This window comes from Grampus griseus (genome assembly GCF_964374135.1).
Source record: "Grampus griseus genome assembly, chromosome: 16".
Classification (NCBI taxonomy): domain Eukaryota; kingdom Metazoa; phylum Chordata; class Mammalia; order Artiodactyla; family Delphinidae; genus Grampus; species Grampus griseus.
Window position 1 is genome coordinate 85,480,219 of NC_139010.1, and position 8,670 is coordinate 85,488,888.

The following is an 8,670-nucleotide window of genomic DNA, read 5'->3' on the forward strand; positions in this document are numbered from 1 at the left end:
CTTTGATTCGATTTCTTTAACAGATGTAGGGTAACTCAGATTTTCTATTTCTTTTTGTGTCAACTTCTTTGGTAGACATGTTTTTCCATGAGTTTTTCCATTTCATCCAAGTTGTCAGGTTCATCAGCATAAACTTCTTCATAATATCCTCATATTTTCTCAGTCACTGAGGACCTGTAACAATGTCCCCTTTCTCGTTACTGATGTTGCCCCGTTTTCCTTAACCTTGCTCGGGATTCGTCACTTCTGTTAATCTTTTCGAACAACCACGGTTGGCTTTGTCGAGTTTCTATCGTGTTTTCTGTATCATTGATTCCTGTTCTTCCCCTTCTTTTCTGTTTTCTCTGCGTTTAATCAGTGCCTAGAGGGAACTTCACCACTTTCAAATGTGTGTGTCACAAAGGAAGAGGCAGGTGAAATCCATACCCGGGGCTCCCAACTCAAGAAGCTAGAAGGTGTGTTAGCTACCTGTTGCTGCGTTAACAAGTTACTCCAGAACAAAGCAGCTGGAGGAGTAGATAAATAGCAATAAAGAATTATAAATAATTATATTATGTATTATTATATATGACTATATTAACATGGCCTAATAATAATAAGTGTTTGTTGTCTCTCCCAGCTTGTGAGCGTCAGGGTAGAGGGAGCGGCTCGGCCGGCACTTCTGGCTCAGTCGGGCCACGGGTCGGGCCGCGCTGCCGGAAGGCTCACTGGGCTGGGCGTCTGGTTCCCTGTGAGTCCGGTCCTGGGAAATGTGTGAAGACCTGCTTCACGGCTGCCGTACGACTTCCTCTGGGAAATGTTCCGTGCGACTGGACGAGAATCTACTTGGACGTAGTGCTGTTGGATGTAGCGCTGTTGGACGTCGCGCTGTTGGACGTAGCGCTGTTGGATGTCGCGCTGTTGGACGTAGCGCTGTTGGACGTCGCGCTGTTGGACGTCGCGCTGTTGGACGTAGCGCTGTGTGTCCATCAGGCGGATTGACGGTGTTGGTCAGATCTCCCGCATCCTCCAGGTTGGTTCATCTTGTCCTGTCGGCTGGATGCCATTTCCAGCCACGGTGTGGCCTCACGTGTGTCTCGCTTTAGCCGTGTCAGCTGCTGCCGTATGTGGTTCCAAACTATGTTATTAGATGCCTGCACATTTAGGGTTGTTGTGCCTTCCTGTTGAATTAGCCTTTCCGTCAACAGGAAATACTTCTCTTTATCCCGTGTTCCATACTTCTTGCCTTTGAGGTCTGTTTTGTCTGATGTTAATATGGGCATTTATACCACCCCTGCTCCAGTGAGCGTTTACCAATACGTCTTCCATCCTTTTACTTCAATCTTTCTGGGCTTTTATGTGTAAAGTACGTCTTATGTAAATATCATATACTTGCGTCTTCCTTCCTTTCTCTAGCCTGACGATCTTTGTCTTTTAATTAGAGGGTTTAGTCCCCTTACATTCATATGGTTGATTTTAAGTCTCCCCTCTTGCTATTTGTTTTATGAGTCTCATGTTCTTTTATTCTTCCTTTGCTGTTCTCTGATAAAGTAAGCAAATTTTTAAAAAATTTTAAATTATTTTTAAAATTTTACCCGGGGCAGTGGAGAGGGAAGGGAAGGAAACATGCAGGGTCAGGGGATGCAGGGAGGAAAATACACGTCTAATTTTCCAAAATTAACAGAGGAGGTAAAAGGATCGTACCTCCTAACAGAATGCAGAGCACAGGGGACTTCAGGTGAACAGGGTGAAAAACGGAGTGAACAGCAAGCCAGCAAAACAAACAAATACAAAGATGGAAGGAATGGAATCAAGTGTGTCAGCCGCCACGTTGAACTTGCTAACACTAAATTGTTCTACTGGCTTTTTAAAGAAATACATAATGCAACAATCTTTGACTTTTACCCATATACCGTTTCTAAGATTCATTCTTAGAGCAGAGCGATGTTTTTAAAAGGTTGGAATGAGGGGAGTTTGACTTCCGGGTGGGACTAGGGGATCTGCTCCTGGGGCAGCTGGGAGACCCCAAGGCAGAGATCACAGAGGCCGCCAGCCGCCAGCAGCGCGGGGCCGGCTCGTGGTCTGTTGAAGAGCAAGCGTGTGGTGGCTCTCGGCTCGGGCTGCCGGGCTCTGTGGGCTGGTTCTCTCCCCACTGTGGTCTGTGCCCTCCGGTGCCTGCGGCATCTCCGCGTGGCCTCTGTGGCAGGTGCTTTGCCCTCTCCCACGGCCACCCGGGGCCCAGCAGGTGCAGAGCAGGGGTCCCCATGCCTTGCGGAGGCTTGGGCCGTGAACCAGCACAGCACGCTTCCTCCGTGTGCCCTGCGTGGGCTCAATCGCAGGGCCGCCCAAACTCACCAAGCAGCGGGCCGCACCCCCCGCCCCTCGGCTATGCCGAGACCCTGTGCTCCCTTCTGCTCCTGTGGGTGTCCCCCCAGGAGGGGCCGGTACGAGAGGGCCTCTGCGTGGCGTGTCAGTGCCGCGTCCCCAGCTGGGCTGATGTCCACGTAGCCGCCCAGATGTCCAGACGGGCCCCGTAGCTCTGCGCCGTTTCTGCTTTGCCTCGAGGTCTCTGTTCGGGTTCCCGGTTGTTGGGTTCTCCCTGCCTCACACCTGCTCTGCTCATGTGGAGAAGGTGGTCACGTCCCCTCCGAGCCCATCCTCCGCCCTGGGCGGGCAGTGGCCGTGGGGGCCGCCTCTGGAGTGGACACCAGTGTGCCAAGTGGACTTCCAGCCTCCACTCGCCAGAGGCAGAGCCCGTGTCCACGGGTCCCGTGTCTGTCCGTCTTCACGGGGGGCCCCATCACCAGCCCTGCCCGGAAGCCAGGGACCCCCGCCCGGCTGGCGGGTGCCGGTCTCCCCAGATCAAGACTGGCGTTTGCTTCTCTTCCTGGAAGGCTTGCGCGCCTTCTCCTGTCCCCTTCTGTCTCCGGAGCCCTTGCTGCTCACTGGGCAGCTCTCCCGACTCCGTCCCCAGCTGAGATTTCCTTCTTCATGCTCGCTGCTTAGAGACGTTTCTTCCTGAAATATCTGCGTTTATTCTCTGCATCTCAGCGTGACTGTCCTCCCCATGAGCTCCCTGACGGAAATTCCACGTTTATTCTCTGCATCTCAGCGTGGCTGTCCTCCCCATGAGCTCCCTGACGGAAATTCCGCTGGGAGAGTGTTCACTTTTCAGCTCTGAAAGTCTGGTGGAGGGCACTGGGCTCGGGCCCCTCCTCTTGTGGTCTCACTGGCACGGGCTCCCTGAGTCGGTCAGTCTCCTGGGATGCTGGCCTCCTGAGACCGGGTCAGGTCGGGGCCTGGTGCTCTGGGTCCAGGCCCTCCTGCACCAGCTGCTGCCGCCCCCGCCACGCTTCCCAGCACTTCCCGGCCTCAGGTGTGGGCTCCGGCAGCCTTCTCAGCTCCTCTGGGGCTCTTGGTTGGAGAGAGGCAGGGTTGGACCAGGCCCCCAGATCCCAGCCTGGTGTCCCCAACACCGATTTCTCACCCGGGGGGTCCTGGGGAACCCAAAGCCCGCTGTCCCTGGAGGTCAGCCCCCGTCTGAGGGTGGGAGCCCAGGGCGGAAGCCACCTCCCTCGGACCCCCTTCCCTTCCTCAAGCCGTTCATCTGTTATTTATTCACTGCTGCTCCCACCAACGGGCTGTTGGGTGACGTCCTCACCCTACACGACCCGATTCCGGCGCGATCACTCACTGCACTTGTTCTGAGCTTGGTCGGGAGACCCACCTGGACCCCTGCTCAGAAGGCGCTTGGGCCGCCGGTGGGGGGTGGCCCTGCTCCCCCAATGGATTCAGAGTATGTGGGGTGGGGGCCTGCTCTGTCCTGGGTGGAATTGGGGTGTCCGGGGGGGGGACGGCCTCCGTCCCCGTTACGGGTCACCTGTCTCCACTCCATGTCCCCTCTCCTGCTTTGTCCTCTCCTTCCTTAACTGCTAAGTCATCCCTGCCATGCCTGACTGCCCACATGGGTGCTCCTGGGGCCTCTCTGCTGCCAGACAGCCTTGGGCGGGGGGAGGGAGGAAGAGCCGCCCCCCTGCCCCCAGGTAAAGGCCGAAACCCTGGGTGGCAGGGCCTGCGCTGCGAGGGCGGGGGCCCGGAGATGCGTGGACCGCAGGCGATAATGGTGGGCGCCCTGCCCAGGACCTGCTTCTGGGAGTCAGCAGCCCGGCGGCCTCATGCTGTGAGCCATGTTCGCCTGCAGATGGCGCCTTGGCCAGGACGCAGCCTGGGCACACAGCCCCGCAGGGCCCAGCAGCCGACCTGCCGCCGGCCAGGGTGCGGCCACAGCCCCACAGGGCGTCCTCCCACTCCCACCAGACCCCTGCGTCCTGACTGGTACCTGGTCCATGAGCTTGGATTCCTGAGTCCTGGGCCCAAAACGAGTATCAGGACAGGAGGGTCCGGCCCTGTCAGTGGCTACGGCCCCATCCCTTCCTGCAAGCTGCCTGTGGACGGTCAAGCCCATGGCGGCACCATCCGATCTCCACGCACCAGCCACCAGCCAGCCCAGGGGAGTGACCCCTATGGCCTGTCCACGTCTCAGAAGGATGTAGCGCAGAGGTGTGGCTGGGACATGGGCCCTGGGCCCTGTCTGTGGAGGTGGAGTCCCAGGTGACCGCAGGTGGTCCTGAGGTGGGGTGCGGACCCCACATGGACACACATCCTGGCCCGGGGATGCCTTGCCTGTTGGCGGGGGCGGGGGGCCCTCTTGCTGGGCTGAAGGGGGGTAGCGGTGTGTCCTCAGGCACCGGCAGTGCGTCACCCCCTCTGCCCCCTCGGTGTCTGTGCCATCCCCATGGGGCAGGGAGCCCAGTGCTCAGGAGGGAAGGAGCAGACCTCGCGGGGCTCAGGGCTGCGTGTTGCCACGTGTTTCCAGCCTGCATGTCCCAGTGCAGTGTTCTCCTGGGGCCAAGGACTGCTGACGGTGGGCTCCCGGCAGCCTGAGGCACAAGGAGAGCAGGGTTCAGAGGAGAAGCTCCCGCCCCAGCATACAACCATCAGCCTCCATGTCTTCCCGGGGTGGGGGCGGGGCGGGGTGGCGGCGAGCAAGCAGCAAGCGACTCTGGGCCTTTCCAAACCCTGGGGGTAAAGAGCCGCCCCACCCCCAGCCCTGGGCTCCCTGTGCCCCCAGCCCTGGGCTGGGTTAGGGTCGGGGGGCCTCAGGTGCCACTTGGGCAAGGACACAGGAGGGCACAGGTTATGGGGTGGGTGGGGTTATGGGAAAGCCCTCTAGGAGGCACCAGACCCCCTGCCAGGGCTGTTCGGCATCTCCACTGGCCCAGGCTCAATACCAGTGGGGGGCAGGTGCTGCACGGAAGACGGCCCAGCTACAGGGGAGATCTGTGCTGGTGGTGGTGGTGACGGGCATGGTGGTGGTGGTGGTGGTGGTGGTGGTGGTGGTGGTGGTGGTGGTGATGATGATGGTGGTGGTGGTGGTGGTGACAGTGGCAGTGGGGAAGAGGATGAGAGCAGCACATTCTTACAGACTCATTACCCGGAGCTTAGTGAAATCAACGCCCTCATCCGGGCCCTGCTCTCCTCCCTCCCAGCAACGGCCGGCCGAGCTGCCACGAGGTGGCCTGGGCCGAGCACCAGGGCCCACCCCGGCTCTCACATCCTTGCGCTCTGGGCACTGGCTCTGGAGAGACCGTGGTTTCTGACCCATGGCTCTGGCCTGCGGTTCCCCTGTGACCAGGCACTCTCGGTTCCATCTCAGAAGCACCTGGCTTTGGGAGAGCTGGCCTGAGCTGCAAGAGACGCCCCTGCCAGGCCGCCGAGGGGAGCTCCAGGCAAGGAAGTGGAGCAGCCCCGGAGGGGGTGGGGGGAGGACACCAGCCACCCGGCCGGGCAAACCCAGAACAGGCTGGTGACGGTGACAGCGTTCCTTCCGGTCACAGGGAGGCCTCTGGGAGTCTCCCACCTCATGGGAGAGACAGAGGGTGACAAAGGCAAAATTACTTCCCGCGGTGCCGGGCAGGGCTCACGGGCTCTCCCGTGGGTGAAGGCAATAGGAGGGACACTGAGCTGGGGTGTGGACGGGTCACCCTGAGAGACTGGGGGGCCGGCAGGGAGTCAGGGAGTGAGGGCCAGGCTGCCGCGGGGTGAGTCCCGGGGCTCCTCCAAGAACCAGCACAGGACCTCTGGGGGTCACAGAGCAGCCGCTGCCCGGAGCACCTCTGCTGCCCTCCTGCCGGCTCGTGGCCACCCGACTCCACCCTAGTGAGGCGCTGACGGCCTCCTGTCCCCCTGCATGCCACCACCCTGCCCGTCTGGCCAGACTAGCCGCCACGGTCACCCTGCCAGCACCCCGGGCAGGCCAGGCCGAGGGCCGGGTACCGCGCAGGCCCCGCAGCGGCTGTGTGCCTGCAGCCAGGGAACGGAGGCTTTAGGGCCAAAGTCCGGACACCTAGGGAGAGGCTCCCGGCCCAGTTCTCCCTCAGTCGGGGGGCAGCTCTCAGTGGGCAGCTGCCGGGGCCCTGCCTGTCTGGGGCTGTTCTCTCCAGGATCTGCCGGCCTCGCTGACCCGCCGGCACAGGGCTGGCCCCGGAGGGGGCCTGGAGGAGGGAACACCAGCTCAGGAAGGAGGCGGCGGCATGTGGGGGTCAGGACCCGGGATCCCTGGGCTGATTAGGCCCCTCTGAAGGAATCTGCATTTTAGTCTGGTGTCTGGAAGTTCCCCGGGCCTTCCAGAAATCAGAAAGGAAGCGGGGAAGCCCGCAGGGAGCAAGTGGGTGGGGCTGGGCTGGGAGTGGGCAGGTCTGCCTGGTAAGGTCCTGAACAGACACCCTTTGAGATGCAAACAACCTCCAGTCAGCTGACTCTTCTCTCAATACCCTCCCTCCTGGAGAAGGGGCTTTAAAAATGGCTTCCGTGCTCACTTAGGAAATACCAGGCACGGGGCAGGTTGGGCCCCAGGCTGAGAGAAGGCAGCGCGGGCCGCCCTTCTCCCTAGCGCTCTCCCCTCTCAGCTCGGTGCCGCTGCCCCCACCGTGGGAGCTGCAGGGTGGTCCTCGGGGCCCCAACTCCGCCCACAGCACACACCCACCGCTGCATCCCCGCCCCCGCAAGCCCAGCGTGTCCTCAGGTGTATCTGTCCGCCCACGGCAAACTGCTGCTGATACCTGGGAGTTCCCCGGAAGCCCCCTTCCTCACCTCAACCCCGGCACCTCTCGGAGGGCCCCCTTCTGTGCACTCCCACACCCACCTCTCCAGCCCCGCCAACAAGCCGCCAGACTTGTGCTGCCCAAGCGGCCTCGTGGGGCCCCTTCTCCCTCTGGTGGACGCCTGCTGGCCCAAGCATCGCGGCCCCGGGCCCTCTTTCTGGACATCCCCGTCTGCACACAGTGCCCCGTGCACACAATGACACGGCCCACGCGTAGTGCCCCCACCAGCTCCGAGATGACCCGAATGCCCGCTCCCCGGTGCTGTGTGTCCCCAGTGCCCAGGAAGGGCGACGCCCAGCAGGCATCCCCGGCACGCTGGCGCCTGTGCTGAGCGGGTGGGCAGCCTCTGGCCAGTCCCCCTCCCAGTGCCTGCAGGGGTCCCTGTTGCCTGGCCTTTCTGCTCCAAAGTCAGCCCCGCCCAGCTCTGGAGAGAGGAGGCTGCAAAAGGCCTGGGGTGCAGACTGCAGTCAGGCCCCCTGGGGTCCGGCAGTCACAGGGAGGGAGCGGCTGGGCTGACCCTGGAGAGGTGTCAGGTGCCCGAGGCCTCCTGGTGGGGTCCCTCTCTCCGCTGGGGAGGTCGGGTGTCTGCTGGAACCCAGGCCTTGCAGGCGACAGGCTCTCGCTCTGCTCTCAGGCCTCCCCGGGGGCTGCTTGGGGCCGGACTCTGGCTCATGGGGCCTTGATCCCCAGCCCCGTACAATGCTGGGCGGTGGAGCCCTGCGAGGTCTCCGCGGGCGCCTGGCTCCGCCTGGGCTCCTCTCAGCCGGCTCCCCGCGCCGCGCGGCCGCCGGAGGGCGAGGCCGAGCGGCGCCGCGGCGGCCCCACTGTCCGCGGCGGCGCCGGGGGTGGCGGCCCCGGCGCAGCTCCGAGCCGGGCGGGCCTTGGACGGCTCGGAGGGGCGGGGCCGGCCGGTGGCGGCGGACGGGTAGTCAGGACAACCGACCGCCTGCTGGTCTCCGGTGCCCAGCCGAGCGCAGCGAGCCCGGCTCAGGGGACCCGGCCGGGACGCGCTCGGGGCAAGGTCACTGCAACAGTGACCTGGGGGCGGCCCGCGGGGTCCCGAGCCGCGAGCGGGACGCGCGAGTGCTCAGGAAAGTCGAGAGCTGGTACTGGGCTGAAGGCGCGTGGGAGCGGGGCCCGGGCGGGGGTCCGGCGTCTGCTTGTCCCCTCCACCTCCCACTCCCCCCATCAGCGGCGTGGCTGCGTGCGCCGGGGAGCCCCAGTCTCGCTCGGGGAAGGGAATCCTTTCCATTGTGAACTGGCCGCGTGGCTCCCTGGCCCTTCCGGCCGCACCAGGGGTCGCACGGAACCCAACGTTTCCCCGGCTCCCCGGGGTCACGCGACCTACACTTGTGGACTGATCACCCTCCCTAACCCCGCTGCGGGTAGCCCGGAGCCGAGTGCGTGCCCTCTCGTCACCCAGCGAGGCGCCGAGCACACGGGGGGGTCGTCAAGTGCCCCACGGGGGTCGTCAAGTGCCCCCCCCCGGCGGCGAGGTCGAGACTGGGCCGCTGCGGCGGGCCCGCCG